The sequence below is a fragment of the Phascolarctos cinereus genome, unplaced genomic scaffold (genome assembly GCF_003287225.1).
Source record: "Phascolarctos cinereus isolate Bilbo 61053 unplaced genomic scaffold, phaCin_HiC Scaffold_5;HRSCAF=322, whole genome shotgun sequence".
Classification (NCBI taxonomy): Eukaryota; Metazoa; Chordata; class Mammalia; order Diprotodontia; family Phascolarctidae; genus Phascolarctos; species Phascolarctos cinereus.
The window spans coordinates 7,212,477-7,229,869 of record NW_027555958.1 but is presented as its reverse complement, the minus strand read 5'-3'; the positions used below and the strand labels follow the sequence as shown (position 1 = coordinate 7,229,869).

Here is a 17,393-nt window from a genome sequence, read left to right as displayed (position 1 = left end):
AAGACAAGAATGCTGTTTGCTTTTTGGAATGTTTTAAGATCTTTCTATCTCTTAGCTTCTAGCACCTTGACTAGAGATAATTAAAAAGTCTAACCTGAGAGATGATAAAGAGAATGAAAGAGAGAGGCCCAGGACAAAAGTTCAGGTGGGAGATGGATGATTATGGAGAGAGGCTGTTCAAACACATACAAAGAAAAGAAGGAGAGGGCAGTATTGCAGGAGCCAAGGGGCCACAAGCCAGGAGAAGAGGGGAGCTGAAAGGGTCATGATCTGGGAGGGGTCAAGCTGAGTGTGCCCAAGAAGGGGACACAGCATGGCGGCTGAGGGGCTGATGGGAAGCGGAAGGTGAAGGATGGAGGGACCCAGGCACATTAGATGGAGCAATACTGAAGGGGATAAAGGGAGGGGAAAGAAGGAGAGAGGGCAGAAATGGAGGCAGAAGAGATAGAAGGGGAAAGAGAGCGAGGAGAGAAGGGTGGGGGAAGACAAAGGAGAGATGAAAGAGGGGGAAGAGACAGGGGAGGGAAGAGGGGGAGAGAAAGGAGAGAAGGCTGAAAAGAGGGAAGGAGACGTGAAAGAGGAAGAGAGATGGAAGGGAGAAAGAAGAAGAGACAGAAAGGGACAGGAAAAGAGGGGAGAGATAAACAAGGCAAGGAGAAAGAAAAAGGGGGAAGAGAATGGTAGGAATAAAGAGAGACAGGAATGAGAAAGATGGGGAAGGGAAGAGAGAAAAGAAAAGGCAGATGGAAAGAAGGGGAAAGGAAGGGAAGAAAGAAAGGGAAAGAAAGTAAGGGAAAAAAAGAAGAGGAAGGAGGGGGGAGAGGGAAAATGAATAAAGAGGCAGGCTGACAGAGGAAATGGGAGATCTGTCAGATACCCTGACACATCTCATAGATGGACTCATTGGATGAGGACGGCCCTAACGCAGAGTAGAGTTTGGGCATACTGGTTTCCAGGCAGCCTGGCAAACTAGGAATAAGCATCTCACATCAGAAGACTTGTGTGCCTGTGCTTCACACGACCATCAAGAGACAGGCTGTGCATAGCTGCCAACGTCCCTCAGCTCTCCTCCATGAGACGAGGCACATCAGTGGCCCATCTGGTGCTGACCACTGGCCTCGGCGCCTGGCCTAAACATACCAAATGTAGCATGCATTTCATTCAAGACCTCTGTGACTAATTTTATTTAATTAGCTTTCCCTGAGCTGCTCTTGTCTTGATGCCTCAGACACCCTGGAGCAGGCCCTGAATGGGGTTTAGCTCCTTATCTGAAAGTCAGAGTCAAGCGTAATTCGTGGGGTTCATGTTTTATCTCTAAGGTCGGCCTTTGGAGTTCCCACAGAACTTCCCCAGAAACCTCCATTTGCCAGAGCCTCCCCTCCACATGTATCTCAGTATGATCTTGGGGGGTAGGGCGTCAAAGTCCGCATCTCTCCCCAGGGCCAAAGATCTCTATAAGAAAAGGCGGATAGAAGGGAATGGTAATCTGACTGGGTGTTTGTGCCAATACCATGTCTAGAGGCAAGATGATACGAGACACTTTGTAAACTGTTTTGCATTAGCACATGTACCCAGACAAAGCTTAGAGAGTTACTTAAGAAGCAAGGAGGAAGTAGGTCTAGGGGAGGTGGGGTTCCTCAGAGCTCCAAAGACCATGTGGCACTTGGCAAATCTGGAAGAGAAGACCAGATGATTCTCTAGGATATGAGGCTGGAAGGGATTCTAGGGATCCCCAAGGCCAATTTCCTCATTTTTTTAAAAGATGAGGCCCAGAAAGTCCAATCAATTTGAGAATCACAGTATTTTAAGTCAGAAAAGACCCCAAGGCCTAAATTTTGACCATCCATTCCCATTTTCCTCTTAAGAGTTCTTAATCATCAAATGGCCAAAGAAGATATTTTTATCTGCTCTTGTCTCTGAATTTTCAGCCACATTCAAAATCTGCAGAAAACCCAGCATTATGTTAACATCGTGCTTTGGGCAAAGTCCAACATGGTGACATTTAACAGGAATTTTGGACGGACTATTATTTTCATGGATGGGAACCATGATTATTGGTAACATATTTGTTTACTAAAATGTAATTAAATCACACTTCATCTGCTCTGCCAATTTATTTCTAAGCTCTCTATCTTACAGTCAAGACCATGAAGTGGAATGAGACACGAACAGACAATGTTAGTAACAGGAGAAGATTGGGATGCTGGGGGCAGCAAATTCTAAGGTCTAAAACTCTCCAGGTCAATGACCATGGATGAACTGGAGAGGGACAGCACAGGGTCACCTGAGGCCATCAACTGAACATCATCACTTTAGCTCACCCACTTCTAAGTAAGATAAAAAGAGTCAGATAGCACTGGACAAGAGATAATGAAATGAATCTTGCTGGTTGTGCATGTCTACGTCTGTCTCAATGACTCAATACACGTCTAAAAAGAACCTCGGGAATTCAGGATCGACAATCACACTAATACTTTTTAGGGAATATTAACAGGACAGATAGCTCAGGTCAAGTTCAATTGGCCTTCAAGATCATAAACACGGAGGTCTTGGAAGAAAGTTCAAACTGAGCTTTTAAAAATTTTATTTTTAATCAAATCTGGAATTCTTTATCCACTGCAACTTGCTAACCTGATATGTTGAGCTCAAAAGCACTTACCATAAAAAATCTATGCTGATAAGAGAAGTTATCATGTAGAAACAAAAGCAGACTGAGTGGCTCACAATATTCAGAGGGTCTAACAGCCACATGGGGGCATCTGCAAAAGCTATTGCCCTTTTTACAAGAGAACGCACTTAAAAAAATTTTTTAAATGATTGTTTTTTAATAAATCAGTAGACCAATGCAGTAAAGTGACAGCTCCTGAAACAGAGGTCAATATTTTTCTTCAATAAATTATTGGTTGTTGAATTCTAAAGACTTCAAAAGAAAATGATACTTTAGAATTTCTCATCAGCAAGGAGAAAAGCAGATGACCGGCTCAAAAACCTTTTTGTTAAGTTTTCAAAGTCTTTCCTTTCCCTACCAGATGATGCCAGAACTCATTATCTTCCCCCACCTCCCACCCCCAACCCTCCCCTCTTCCTACCTTCTCCATTACTGCTAAAGGCACCACCATTTTCCCAGTCACCCACACTTCTCGACTCCTCACTCTTTGTGACCCCAGCCCCATCCAATCTGTGGTCAAGTCCTGTCGATCTTTAATTTCCTAACATGTGCCCCCTTCTCTCCTCTGACTGTGCCCCATGATGGTTCAGGGCCTCATCACCCCATGCCTGGACTATGGCAATGGACAGGGGGATCTGCCTGCCTCAAGCTGCTCCCTCCAGTCCATCCTCCATTTCACTGCCAAAGAGATCTTCCTAAGGCACATGTGAGATCATGTTATCTCCTTACTCAACAGACTCTAGTAGCTCCTTATCACACCTAGGATCAAAAATAAAATAACCCTAACCCCAGCTAAAATCTCACTTTCCCAAACCCCCTCAATGCTGGTGCCTTCCATCTGCGGGGTATCTCCAATTTATCCTGTGTGCCATATGCTGTCTCCCCCCACTGGACTGACCCTTAACTTTCTTTGTACCCCAGCACTTGGCACAGTGCCCTGGCACATTGGAAGCACTTAATAAGTGTTTGTTGATTGACTAACTAGGACAACATGGTATGGGGAAAAGAACACAGGATTTGGGAGTCAGGAGAACCAGAGATGGAATCTTGGCTCTGATATATATTAACTTTATGACCCTGAGCAAACAAGTAACTAGCCAACTCTGAGCCCTTGTTTCCTCTATCTGTAAAATGGGGATGAGAAAATAAAGGCTGAACTGCGCCCTCCCCACCCCCCAAAGAGCCACACTCCATTTCACAGGTGCGATGATGTGTTTCTCTGCTGTCCCCTTCAGTTGGAGTGTTAGGTCTGTGAAAGCAGGGACTGCCTCAGCTTTGCGCCGTCGTTGTTGTCATTGTCGTTGTTGTTTTTAAAGTTGTATCCCCAGTGCTCAGCACAGTGCTTGGCACTTAGCACTTCCACATTCATTCCAAGATAAACAGCTGGGAAGAAATCACAGCATGATGTGATCCCAGGTCGAGCTCTCTGAGGGACCTCGATGCTATCTGGTCCAAGCCCTTCCTTTTACAACTTAGTAAACTGAGCCCCCAAGAGGTGAAGCAGCAAAAGTCACCTAGGTTGTAAAGGGTAACATCTGGATTGGAACTCAGGTTCTATGATTAAAAGTTCTGGGGGGGCGGAGCCATGATGGCACAGTGAAAGCAGTGACTTGCTTGAACTCTCCCCCAAACCCCTCCAAATACCCATAAAAAAATGGCTCTAAACAAATTCTAAAGCAGCAGAACCCACAAAAAGACAGAGTAAAACAAATTTCCAGCCCAAGGCAGCCTGGATGGTTGATCGGAAAGGCACATCGCGCTGGCGGGTAGAGGAGCGCAGTTCAGCGTGGGCACGCAGGCCGCAGCGAACCCAGAGCAGGCCTCAGAGGAATGAATCACAGGAAGGTGTGGCGGTTTCCAGACTCCTCAATTCATCAACACCAAAGACAACTTAGAAGGTCGGTGGGAAAAGTCTGTTTTTTCGGTGAGAGAAGAGCTAGGTCAGAGCCAGTTCCAGAGCAAAGAGCTCGGAGCACAGGTGCTGGGTTGGTGGCTGCATCCTGAGCTTCCGGCCCACTGACTGAGGGGGAATCCAATGGCTGATCAGAGGGGGACTGCAGGGATCTCTTTCCCAGTGCTGAGGCAGGAATCTCTTGCTTTGCCCGTGCTTGGATCTGGGTCACAGTTCTGGGTGGGGGTCCTGGGGTGAGGAGGAGTGCTGGCATGGTGGAGCTTGTAGTGGTGTTGGAAAGGAAACCCTCCTCACAGTTCCAAGAGAGAAAAGACTGCTTGCGGCCGGTCACTCAAAGACCAGAGCACAGGCCAGGAAAAGAGTAAACACCTCAACCCTTATCATACCACCTTGGAATAACTGAAAATTTACAGGTCCCTAGAAGTATCTCTGAAAACAGCTACACAAATCCCCGAAGCTTGAGACAGTACATTCTCCACATTGGAAGCAGACTCTTACCTTAAAAAAGAGTTTAAAACTCAAGTAATTGGCGGATCATGAGCAAGCAGCGCAAAAAGAGTCAGACTATATTATCTTACTTTGGTGACAAAGAAGATCAAAACATACAACCAGAAGAAGACAACAAAGTCAAAGCTCCACATCCAAAGCCTCCAAGAAAAATATGAATCAGTCCAGGCCTTGGAAGAGCTCAAAAGGGATTTTGAGAAGCAAGTAAGAGAAGTAGAGGAAAAACTGGGAAGAGAAATGAAAGTGATGAAAGAAAATCATGATAAACAAGTCAACAGCTTGCTAAAGGAAACCCAAAAAAATACTGAAGAGAATAACACCTTAAAGTATAGCCTAACCCAAATGGCAAAAGAGGTCCAAAAAGCCAATGAGGAGAAGAATGCCCTAAAAAGCAAAACTGGCCAAATGGAAAAGGAAGTCCAAAAGCTTACTGAAGAAAATACTTCCTTAAAAATTAGAATAGAGCAATTGGAAGATAGTGACTTTATGAGAAATCAACACAGTGAACAAATCCAAAAGAATGAAAAATTAGAAAACAATGTGAAATATCTCATTGGAAAAACAACTGACCTGGAAAATAGATCCAGGAGAGAGAATTTAAAAATTATTGGACTATCTGAAAGCCATGATCAAAAAAAGAGCCTAGACATCATCTTTCAAGAAATTATCAAGGAAAACTGCCCTGATATTTTAGAACCAGAGGGCAAAATAGAAATTGAAAGAATCCACAGATCTCCCCTGAAAGAGATCCCCAAAGGAAAACTCCTAGGAATATTGTAGCCAAATTCCAGAGTTCCCAGGTCAAGGAGAAAATATTGCAAGCAGCCAGAAAGAAACAATTCAAGTATGTGGAAACACAATCAGGATAACACAAGATTTAGCAGCTTCTACATTAAGGACCGCAGGGCATGGAATATAATATTCCGGAGGGCAAAGGAGATAGGATTACAACCAAGAATCACCTACCCAGCAAAACTGAGTATAATCCTTCAGGGGAAAAAATGGTCATTCAGTGAAATAGAGGACTTTCAAGCATTCTTGATGAAAAGACCAGAGCTGAATAGAAAATTTGACTTTCAAATACAAGACTCAAGTGGAACATGAAGAGGTAAACAGGAAAGAGAAATCATAAGAGACTTATTAAGCTGAACTGTTTACATTCCTGCATGGAAAGATGATATTTATAACTCATGAGACCTTTGTCAGTATTAGGGTAGTGGAGGGGAAAAATTATATGTATGTATGTATAGATAATAATAGATAGATAGATAGATAGATAGATAGATAGTAGATAGATAGATAGATAGATAGATAGATAGATAGATAGATAGATAGATAGATAGAAGATAGATAGAAGAGGCACAGGGTGAGTTGAAGATGAAGGGGTGATATCTGGAGAATAAAATTAAGGGGTGAGAGAGGATTATACTAGGAGAAGGAGAAAGGGAGAGGTAGAATGGGGTACATTATCTCACAAAACAGACAAGAAAAGGTTCTTACAGTGGAGGGAAACAGGGGAAGGTGAGAGGAAATGAGGAATCTTATTCTCATAGGATTTGGCTTAAGGAGGGAATAACATACACACTCAATTGGGTATGGAAATCTGTCTTACCCTACAGGAAAATAGGGGAGGAAGGGGACAAGAGAGCAGGGGATGATAGAGAGAAGGGCAGATTGGGAAAGGGGTAATCAGAAGGAAGTACTTCTGAGGAGGACAGGGTCAAAAGAAAGAATAGAATAAATGGGGGCAGGATAGGATTAAGGGAAATAGAGTTAGTTTTTCACAACATGTCTACTATGGAAGTGTTTTGCATAACTGCATATGGCCTGTATTGAGCTTGCCTTTTCAATGAGGGTGGGTGGGGTGGGACGAAGGGAGAAAATTTGGAACCCAAAGTTTTAAAAACACATGTTTAAAAAAAATGTTTCCACATACAAATGGGAAATAAGAAATACAGGAAATGAGGTACAGAAATCTATCCTGCCCTACAGGAAAATAGAAGGGGAAGGAGATAAGAGAAGCGGGGGGAGAGATAGAAGGGAGGGCAGACTAGGGGAAGGGTATTCAGAATGCATGCCATCTTGGGGTGGGGAGGGGCAAGATGGGGTGAAAATCTGTAATTCAAAATCTTGTGGAAGTAAATGTTGAAAACTAAAAATAAATAAATTTATATTTTTTTAAAAAAGTCCTGCACTTTTTTTTTCACTGAAATGTTGACTTCCTTTAATTATTACTTAAGTAAAAGTGACAGGATAAAAAAAAACAGGATATGCAGAAATAACTTAAGAATTATTGTTTTCTGAATAACATGAAAATAAATTTAAAAATCATGAATACTACAATGCAGGAAATACTGCAAGAAAATGGGCCAGAACTTCTGAATGCTGACAGCAAGCCTCAATAGAGAGAATCCACAAATAATTTTCAAGGCAGAAAACAAAAATCCATAAAACACACACTTCAAGCTCCAAGATCCAGTGGTTAAATTGAATAATTTCAATGACAAATAAAAATAATGGAAGAGGACAAGAGAATGACCTTCAAATAGAAGGAAAACACAAGATTATTCTTCAGTCACAAGAATTGCAAAAGGGATCGGAACAGAATACGCCAAAAAGCAAAGCAGTAGAAGCTGTGACAAGAAATGACATTCCCTAAAAACCTGAGCCTAATTATCAATTATTATTTAAAAGGAAATTGAGAAGCCTTTAAGAAAACTATTGTAAGAGATATACTTAAAAATTGTACATCCAGTTAGTCCCAAGAAGTGAAATGGAAAAGATAAGGGCTACAGGGTCAGAGACTGATTTCAAATCCCACCCCAGCACTTCCTGTCTGTGTGATCTTGAGGAAGCCACTTGACCTTTGAATTCAACTTCTTCATTTGGAAAAGGAGGGGGTTGGGCCTCTGAGGCTCCTTCCAGCTCTGGAGCTAGGATCTTTAGTCATTCTAATTAAAAATAACTGGAGGTAATTTTCTTTCCTCTTCATTTTTCAAGGACCTCGATGCAATAGCAGAATATTAATCTGCTGACTCTTGGTACACTTAGGCAGAACCAGTAACTCAAGTTTTTGGCCACTTCAATTCATTAAACTATCACATAACACCAACTAGGAGTCATCTCAAACTAATTGTTCTCTGGTTCCTTTTAATAGTTGCTGCTGTTCAGTTGTTTCAGTCCTGTCTGACTCTTCATGATCCCATTTGGGGTTTTCTTGGCAGAGATACTGGAATGGCTGGCCATTTCCTTCTCCAGCTCATTTGACAGATGAGGAAACTGAGGCAAACAGGGTTCAATGACTTACCCAGGGTCACACAGCTAGAAAGTATCTGAGGCTGGATTTGAACTCAGATCTTCCTGGCTCTATTCACTGCACCACCTAGCTGCCTTTAATAAGTGTCCAGGAAATTCCCCACGGCTAGTTAAATAAACTGGGCTGTAGGTTGGCTGGACAAGCCAAATTCAAAGCTGGAATATGAGGAATATTGTCTTCATCAATAGACTTTGAAGACTGACGCTGGCATTTCTGCTAAGGGCGCCATTTCACAAACGCAAGCTTGAGAACAATTAGAACCAACCTGAGTGTGGATAATATAAATCCTTGGCCCAATGTCCATGTTTCATTGCAATGAAAAGAAATTTTGTCTGACACTGGACAGTCAGAATTCCCCACTCCTCCGGGTAGGGGTAAGCCATAGCAAATGGGGCACCATGTTTTAATTTGGTTTTGTTCTTTAGCCATCTTAAAAGTTCATGCACTTTTAGATCATTGACAATCACCTCTCAAATAAGAAATTCGTTATGGGGCTGAAAGTGACCAGAAGGCTCATCTAGTCTCTGGCTTGTAGGGAGTGCATATGAATCTCTCCCCTTCAGAGCAGGGGGTTTGATAATCGCCATTAGCAACCTCTTGCTTCTTAGAGAAGGATGATTCACGGCAGAGTTGAATGGAAATCTGAATTAGAGGCAGGGAAGGTTTCATGGGCTGGACTAGATCCCTTGAAAGGATCTGCTTAAAGACTCTATGGGCTTGAGTCCCGCCTCTCACACTGAGGAGATGAGTGAAGATGGGTGAAATCTGAGCCTCAGTTTCTTTGTCTGTAAAATGGGAAAATGATAAAAATACTTGTGGTACCTCCATGCCAGGGTTGTTGAGAGAATCTAGCAAAATAATTTACATAAAGTGCTTCAAAAAAGCGTCATGTAAATGACAGCTGTAATTACTATTACTCCCATGCAATAAATATTTATCAAGCACCAACTATGGGCAAAGCTTTGAGCTCAGCGCTGGGCATCCTTACATCCCTTGATGGTATAGGCAGTGAGCCCTCAGCAAATAATCCCTGGACAATTATAAACCCTTCTCCAAGTTATCAAGTCCCAGATGTAGAACAGCACCCTTCAGCATGACCGAGCAACTTCTGAAACAGAAAACATCCCCCATGATACTCACGCTGTTCCTCATCCATGCCACTCATTTCCTCCCTCCTCACCTTTGCACAAGCTGTACCCAATACCTAGTATGGCTTCTTTTTCACTTCTACTCCTTGGAATCCTCAGGTGCTATGAAAACTCAGTTCAGGTATTACCTCCCATCAGAGGCACTTCCTGATTCTCTCGTGTTAATATGCTCGTGAAATTACTTCATATTTTACTCAGAACATATTTTGTATTGACTGATCGACGTGCTCTCCTCAGACATTTCAGCCACCAAGTGCGTGCACATCTGGAAGAATGTGCAGGGGAAGGTCACCACCAATCTATAGCCTCCTGCATCTGTTTCTCAAGAGGGAATCATCCTGAACTGCTTTCATGCTTTTCCCATTAATTAGCAGGATAAATGACAGAAGGAAAGATCATCGGGGAAACGTTAACTGTGTGAGCACAAGGAATCCCAGGGAGGAGCCGGCTCTGCCTGTTCACCCCCAGATCCGCTTCCCTGCCCCCGTGGGGTGACAGCCCCCTGACCTCCAGTGGATGGGCAGGGGCTGGAGTGGAGGAGAGGCCACGGGGAGGCAGACCCAGAGTGAGGCTATGAAAGAGAGAGGGGCCCCAGAGGGATGGAGGATGAGGCTGAGGGCCAGGAACGGGCCAGGAACAAAAGTTCAAGTGCTTTCTCAGATTTCCTGTGAGGAAGCCATTCTGAAGGAATATTTTTCCCATGTGAAAGGACCTTTCTGCAGAGTTTAAAAAACCAAATAAAGCATGTCCAATGGGAAGCAGTATAATTAACAGGGCAGAAACAAGTCCTCCTGGGGCTGCTGGGGGGAATGGGCTGTGAGAAGTGTCAAGGGCTCCAGGGTAAGGGGTTTTGGCTGCATTACCCCCTCCCTCCAGAATCACACAGACCCACCTCAGAATGGGTGGACAGAGCTGGTTGAAAGACTCAGAACTAAAAAGCGATCACTGACAGCAACGAAGCGTTTCACAAAATGTGATAATACAGCAGAGTGAGCTGGACCAGGAGCCAGGAGAGACTGGGCTTTGAACCTCGCCCTCACGGGGGACCAGCAGCCAATCACCTCATCACTCTGGGTCTCAGTTTGCTCATCTGCAAAATGTGGATAAATGGTAATTGCCTATCTCATGGGGGAGTGACAAGCTCAAAGACATGAATGCAAGCCTTAAGCCAGAACTTTAGCACAGAGTAGGGACAATTTGTTTTCACTTCATTTTTCAATCATTCATTAAAGTATACATAAAAACAGACACACACGGATACAGATGTCAGTTTTCTCAATGCTACCTATAGTTTGATTCGTCCATAATGTGAATGAGGCAGGATGGCGAAGGAGGTGGAGTCAGACGTTACATGAGGAAAACCCAGGTTCTTCTGCTGTCTCTCACACATCCTGGCTGGGAGACCTTGGGCGAGTAACTTCACCTCTCAGTGTCGACACTAGGCCTCTCTCTAACACTAAAGTAATGATGATGATGATGATGACGATATGAAGACAACAACAATAATAAAGTTGTTCAGTCATTTCAGTTGTGTCCGACTCTCCGTGAGCCCTTTTGGGGCTTTCTTGGCAAAGATCCTGGAGCGGTTTGAGATTTCCTTCTCCAGCTCATTTGACAGATGAGGAAACTGAGGCTAACAGTATGAAGTGACTTGCCCAGGGTCACACAGCTAGTAAGTGTCTGAGGCTAGATTTGAACTTAGGTCTTCTTGACTCCAGGCCTGGCACTCTATCCACTGCCCTAATAATAATGATAATGAGGATGATGTATATGGCACCTACTATGTGCCAGGCACAGTGCTACATGCTTTACAAATACATTTCATCTGAACTTCACAAACAGCAGCCCCAAGAAGCAGGTGCTCTTATGTTTCTCCTTTTATAGTTGAGGAAAATGAGGCAAACAGCAGTGAAGTGCCTCTGCCCATGTCACCCATTAGTGTGTATTAGGAGACTGGATCTGAGCTCTGGTCTCCCTGACCCCAGGCCCGGCACTCTATCCACTGCACCATGACCAGCTTCAAACATCTTTGTACAAGGTACAGAACACTTGCTCCAGTGGAGGGAGTTTCCACACCTGAAACACCCATCAATTTATGAAATCACAGGTCTTGCCGCTCTCTGCCAAGGGAATCATAGGTCATCTGAAGATAGACCCAAAACATAGATATACATACACCACCATATCTATCAGACACACATATATATGCCAACATGTCTCACACAGATACTAACTGCATGTCTTCATGCAATTCATATTGGGGTTTGGGGGGGGCAGGGAGGTGATTTTATCAGTGAGTTAGTAAAAGGGACCAATACATTGAAAAGGGAAGAGGGAGGAGGCAAAGATGACCCCAGGGACTGGACAGGAAGGATAGCTGCATCCTTAGTGAAAACAGGGAAGCCCAGAGGAGTTGAGCTAATTCGGGCTTCAAAATTAAACAGTAAACTAAGATTTTAAAGTAATTCAACCTTGAGGCTGGTGAGGCTTTAGGATATCTGGCTTTTCCCTTGAATATTAAACCCAATGCCTTTAGAAAGAAATATGAAAGCAACTGGGCAGAATGTGCAAACCTCATCAGTCACAGGAACTATGTAGGGAGTTTCTGCTGAATTGTTTTTATGTTGGTACAATAAAGGGTTCAGGCTGGAGTCACGCAAGTGTGTGTGCATGTGTGCACGAGTGTGTGTGTGTGTGTGTGTGTGTGTGCGCATGTCTGTGTGTATGTCTCTGTTTCTGTGTGAGCACATGTGCATGTGTGCGTCTCTGCGTTGGGGAGAGACAGTCCAGAAATGACTGATGTGAAAACAGAAGGCATCAGGCAGACTGACTTTAAAGAAAAAATGCCTGGCAAGTGGGTTGGATCACCCGTGAGGGAGCAGGCCCTGGAGCCTGATGCTGGGCACCCACCACATGGCTGGTTATTAAAAACTAAATCACATACACACAAAATCCCAACCCACCACCAGATGACGTTATTTTCTGGATGCGTGGATCCCTTTTACTCACTTGCTACATTTTAAATAGATACATCTGCTAAAAATGCTTCTGGGCAGATAGACGTATGGAGAATCACTTCTAAACCAATTCAGGGAGCAGACCTGGCTGAGGGCTGGCCAGCAATGGGTATTTGCCCCAAGCTGCTGTGATGGGAATATCAGAGCTGCCCAGCTTCAGAACTGGGTCTCTGGAAAAGTGAAGCCAAAATTGGAGAAAACCCAGCGACCCCTCCAAGATCACAGGTTAAGGAAGGGTGACTTCCTCAGAGTGTAAAGTCCACCCACCACTCCATGGACAACTAGGTTTAAAGTGACGTGCCTGGGGCTTCTGAGATGGCCCCTGTTAAGGCGGAGTCTGTGAAAGGGGTGGATAGGCAGGGTACCTCTACCACCCCCCTTCAGCTTTAACAGGCTGATGTCCTGATCCTCCCAAAGGGCCCCTGTTGGCCAAATGTTCTCAGGGGGCTGAGGGTGGACGGCCACACTGCCCCTCTTAGTGATCATGACTCCTGACGTGGATGTGATGAGCGCTCAGCAGACCTCTTCTTCAAGCCTCCCTGAAACCTCAGGAAGTGCCATTATTAGGCCCATTTTGCAAACGGGGAAACTGAGGCTGGGAATCAGAACCAGGGTTAGAGTCTAGGTTAGGGAACTAAGGTGGAGTGACTGGCACAGAGTCTGGAATGAGCTTCAGGCCAGGCACCTCCTGACCCAGTGGCTCAAGAGCACCCACTATCCCTGCACCCGAGGAACTGACGGAACTCAGCAGCCAGAGTGTAGGAGTCAGAGGACAGACTGGGTTCAGATCTCGGCCTTGTGTTACCAGTCGGTCAGTTAAGGATCTAGTATAGAAGCTTCAGTTCAAAAGGGCGAGACGACACATAAGAAACTCGATAGTCTCAAGGGGGAAGGCCTTCTCTGGGCCTCAGTTTCTTTCTCTGTAAAATGAGGGAAGAGGCCCTTCCTGGCTCTAAATCTGTGAAACTCAGAGACATGGTGAGGCCAATTTCGAGTCTGGGAATATAATGAGTTATGGCAGAGCAGGGATGAAAGAGGCCCAGCCATGCTGGTCCCTGCTCTGAACAGGGCCCAGAAACCTCCAGGGGCCAAGCACAGCCTCAGAACCAAGCTGGGAGGGACACTGGGGCAGGACACAGGCAAAGGGGGTGAAAGAGATTAAATGAGGCATGGGGGCCCTCCTGGGGGCTCCCCAGCACGTGTCTCCCATAGAGAAGGTACTTCATATGGGCTTCCTCAACTGCCCTAAATGACCAGAGAAGGATGGGAACAAAGTCACTTCCCACAAACCGTGGTCAGGAAAACACTGGGGTGCAGCCAGAGATGTCAAGGTCATGTTCAAGCTTATGTCCTCTCTGGGTACCACCATAAAGTGGGTTGGGCCTTTAAATACACTGTGGAATTAATTTCCTGTTTAAATATTAGGCTGATAAGAGTTCACCTTCAAACTGGTTTAAAAAAATACACACATCCACACAAGCATACATATACATGCAAACACATGCATACCTATACACACACACATACATATACATGTATGTACATTCTCCCAACAGTATGCTCCTGCCAAGTGCTTTGCAATTAATTCAACACTTAAATTCAGGGTATATGTGTCTCTGTGTGGGTATTTGGGGAGGGGGGCTGTTGAGGGTGCTTTCAGACCCACGATTTCAGCATAAAGAGGAAGCCCTCCCTCCACCTCATGCAGATCACAGGGACAAAAATACAGAAACAGATAGGACCTTATTGTTCATCTAGTCCAACGCTATCATTTCACAGAGGAAGAAACTGAGACAACAAATGGCATAGGGACTTGCCCATCTATAGTCCTACTAGGGCCTAAAGCACTAAGAGGTTAAGAGACTTACCTAGGGTAACATGTATAGCTAGAGGCAAGACATGTATCCGTGTTCTTCCCTTCAGAAGAACATAGACCGGAGGGCAGGGTCAACTAGTTACACAGTGTGAGCAGTGTCGCCCCAGCCCTGGTATATAGCAGTTGCCTTCCACATACCAGGTGCTTAATAAATATCTGCTGAATAGACCTGAGTGACCAATTCCAATTCTTCTACACTGCCTCCCACGTCCGGGTGTCCGAGTGTTCGTGTACACACGGCTGTCTCGGAGGAGCACAGGGTAAGAGCAGGAAGGGGCCTCTGATGGTCATTTAAGTTCACCTCCTCTTTTTATGGAGGAGAAAATGGAGGCTCTGACAGGCTGACTCAGAATCACAGATACAGAACCAGAAGGAGTCTTAGATGGCCACTGAGTTCACCCTCCCCTCTTTTTACACAAGAAACAGGCTGAGCCAGGTTAAGTGACTTAGGAGCAGAAATACAGAGCTGACCCCTCTCCGAACAGGGAAGGGAGCTGAGACTCATGAAGATTGACTTGTCCAAGGTCAAACAGGTTCCGGGTTTGAACTGACATCGTCAGACTTCCTACCTGGGTTCTTTCCACCAGCCATGATTTTACTTGTCTGGATAGGGAGCTTGAGAAGTCTGTTACCCAGACATGCCTTCTTTGAGCTTTTTCCTCCAGAATGCATTTTCTATGCTGCTGCTCCTGCACTGCTGGTCAAACGTGTGCATGCGAATGTTAAAAGTCCTGGTCCTCAGAAAAGACTGGGACAAATCAAAGCTACAGGTGCTTCAGAAGCCCATCTTTCAGCCTGGGACCATCGCCCCAGTCAAACCCAATGGTTTCTCGGCACTGACATTATGGTGGAAAACAGATAAAAAATGAGCTTCCCGGCTTCCTCCCCCAAATCCTGAGGAAGCTCCCCAACACAAGCAGGCCAGGGCCAAGAACAGTGACAGCAGACATGTGGAGAGCTGAGATTCGCCTCATCAAAAGGACCAACTGTGAATTAAAAGGCCAGGCCAAGAGCTCTGCGGACCCTCAGAGGCACCTGAATGACAACCAGGATCACAAAGCCAATATCAGGCCCTTGATTGCAAATAGGCAGCTACAGGAGACAACGGTCCCAGACTACAATGGACACTTTGGCATGACAACAAAGAGCACAAGGGGGCAGGAGGCCCCAGCAAACCCGCGAGGAAGAGGTCTGCAGCCAAATGGGAAAATGGCGGCCGGAGTTTGAATGTGTGATGGGCGCCGCAGTGGAGAACCTGCACGCCTTCCCATGATGAGGCAGTGCTGTGGGCAAATCAACAGCCCGCGCTCATCAGCTCGCAGCTCCGGAGCAGAAAGAAACCTTAGCGACCACCTGGTCATAAAATCATAGAGTTGGCATGAGCCACAGCGACCATCTATCTGGTCCAATCCATAAAAAAATAAAAAAAAAAAGGAGGGATTTCTGCTATAAAATACGGAATGAGTGATTGTTCAATCTCAGCTTAAAGATAACCAAGGAATGCCCCTCCCCCTTGGAGAGGAAAGTCTACTGTAATCCAGCCCCTTTGTTACAGAAGAGGAAACTGAGGGTCAGAGAGGTCAAAGGACTTGCCCAGGGCCAAACAGGTAACACGTAGCTATGCCAGGATTTGAACCCGAGTCCACTAACTTCAAATTCAGAGCTTTTCTATCATACACATTTTCCTGTGGTATCAGAAGCCATGTTACAGGTGGGCTTGAGTGGGCTCTCCTAGAGTTCTAGATTGGCATGGAGTAAAAACTAGACCTAGTCTGTATGGTGCCTAGGGCTACCTCATGTGGTAATATTTCCCAGAATCTCAAGAGATGGAAGGGACTTCAGAAGCCATGTGGTCGATCCCTACATGAACAAGAATCTCTTCTATCATACCACTGAGAACAGATCATGGAATCTGAGGGGACCAGACCTATCATTTCGTTGATGTGTTCCCATGACCCTTGCCCAATTCCCCCTGTTCCTAGTAGCTCTTTTCTCACGAAAATTGCTTTGCATGTTTTGCTTACTCCCTGAATTTATAGACTACCGAATATTTTTGTTTCCTCCAGTAAACCCTTCAGCTCTCTGGGGACAGGATGCACCTCACTTTTGTCTTCGTAACCCTGGTGGCTAGTAAGGGACCTGGCACCACGAAGCTGCTCATAAATGCATGTTGCATCCAGTTCTTATTTCTAGGTGATTAACTGGCAATATCCCACGAATTTCTCTCCATCACCTTCTCTACGCTCCAGGTGGTCTCTCCCTGATGGGATCAAACCTCCAGTTTCAGAGCAAAGTTGCTAACCTTTCAGGGCAAAGTCAAGCCCACCCTGAGAGCAACACCAAGAGTGTTGGAATTAATGCTCAGAGTAAGACACAGCGTCCAGGACAGGAGTTAACAACCGCAGACAGGTGTTATAGGAGACATATGGAACTAGTCACAACTACTGCTAAGAAGACAACTACAGGATGAAACAGTGAGATGTTTTAAAATCTAAAGGGAAAAAAAAAAGAAAGAAAAAGCATTTGGATGATGACACCGAACAAGGAGCAGGGTGGGGTGGGGGGGATGGGACGGGACTCTACAGTAACAGAAGCTGAGCCTCCTGTCTCTTCCAAACAAGACAAGCGCTGCATGAAGGGAACGTATAGTTACCTGCATCCACATCTGCAAAGAATGGAACAGCCAGTAAGAAAAGGAAGGAACCAGAGATTCAGTGTCTCAGAGATGGAGGAAAAGATCACAAGGAGTCAACAGCATTGAGAACGGCTTTGCTCTTGCATTTCTATGGGAGTGCTCTGACCTGGCTACGAGGGCTGAGAAAGCAGCTTTCCCACTTGTGACTGTTTCCATTCCAATTACTTGTAAAAAAAATAATTAAAAAACCTATTAAAAGGTTGGGAGTACGGGAATCGAGTCACTCCAAGGGTTGCGGCCAAAAGAAGTCATTT

General features: G+C 45.1%; 1 protein-coding gene across 1 annotated transcript in view; it reads right to left on the bottom strand.

Annotated features, from left to right (window-relative positions):
• AGAP1 (ArfGAP with GTPase domain, ankyrin repeat and PH domain 1) overlaps positions 1-17,393 on the bottom strand; it is a 482,721-nt gene that overhangs the window by 401,804 nt on the left and 63,524 nt on the right.